The sequence below is a fragment of the Acyrthosiphon pisum genome, chromosome X (genome assembly GCF_005508785.2).
Source record: "Acyrthosiphon pisum isolate AL4f chromosome X, pea_aphid_22Mar2018_4r6ur, whole genome shotgun sequence".
NCBI lineage: Eukaryota > Metazoa > Arthropoda > Insecta > Hemiptera > Aphididae > Acyrthosiphon > Acyrthosiphon pisum.
This window is the reverse complement of record NC_042493.1, coordinates 36,326,097-36,327,696: the sequence shown is the minus strand read 5'-3', so window position 1 is coordinate 36,327,696 and position 1,600 is coordinate 36,326,097.

Genomic DNA, 1,600 nt, shown 5'->3' with positions numbered 1-1,600 from the left:
GACTTTTGTTTTTAAGTCCATTTTCAATTTTCAATTTACAAATTTAAAACCTTAAAAATACGCCCCCCAAAATTATACACCCGGGGATAAATCCCCGACTTCCCCCCCCCCTAGATCCGGCCCTGTCAATACACCTTGGGTTGTAGCAGCTACAGCATCTACGAATCGCACATCATAACAAGATAACATAACATGATAATTGATAACAAGATAAACAAAAAAAAAAATATTTTATTTAAATAATATAAACTATAAAATTAACCAATAATTACTATGTATGTAATTGGAATTAGTTCAATATAACACGAATAGTTAATGCTTTATTAATAACAACTGATGATGAACTCATAAAAATTAACATTAACAATTTACAACGGTTTATCTGGACAGGCGTACAACACTGCCCGTTGACTACTAAAAGTACATACACTAATAGAGTACTCACTTACATTATTGGAGTGGAGATCAGTCAGAGTGATCACCCTCCAATAATTTTACGACAGGTATAAAAAAAAAACCGTTAGCAAAACAATACAATGATATTTGTACTAAAATATTTTAACGCAATATAATTTATAATGTTATTATAATATTAATATTACCAAATTGTTGTCTGGGATTGTAATGAAGTTTGTACAGTAGAAGAGTTGTTAAAATAATTATTGATGTTGTACATTATTGTATTGTTATAAATATAATTATTAAAAAAGGTGGGTAAGTGGATTTCGCTCTGCTGTACAGTAGGTTACAAGTGGGTCACTGTATAATAGATGGTATTAAATTTGAATTCAATGATATAATATCATTGAAAAACGATTCTGAGCGGAGACAGTATGTCAGTCTAGGTAGAAGACATAATATTATATTATAGTCTATAGTATTTAAAAAAAATAGACCTATAATAGGTACCTATAATTCCAAATTAATCATATCATAATATCTATTAGGTACTTATAACGCGTTATACATCAACAAAAAACCGTGGTACTATCATAGATATATAATAGTATGCTTTAGAAGTTTCAAGTACCCACGAATAATATTATACAATCACAACAAAATAACTAAAATAGTTATCCTAGGTTTTTAATATGTAATTTCGTCCAAATTTGTACTTAAAATGACTATAAAAATAAACTGTGTAAATGTATTTTTTAGATTTTTTGGTAACAGAATTAATTACTTACGTGGAATCTTGTATTAAATTTTCAATTCTTAGATACAAAAATTGAACATTTTATAAATTTTTAACTACAAAATAATTTTTCAAATTAAAATTTAATAAATTTTGTCAAAATTTTATCTTTAAATGCTTATAAAAAAAAATTGTGCCTATGTATTTTTAATATTTATCAACTGATATTGTAACAATATATCAGGAGCTTTGTATTAAATTTATACACTTTTTAGCCCAACAGATAAAACTTTATTGATATTTATAGAAAAAAAAACTAAAAAAATGTAAAACTGAAAATGTCCGTAAACAGCTCAAAAAGAGTCAAAATATTTTCAAAATTTTATGGTGTATAGGAAATGCTTATATAAACATTCATAAAAATTTCATGTATCTGCAGTTATTCGTTTTTGAATTAGAACAAAA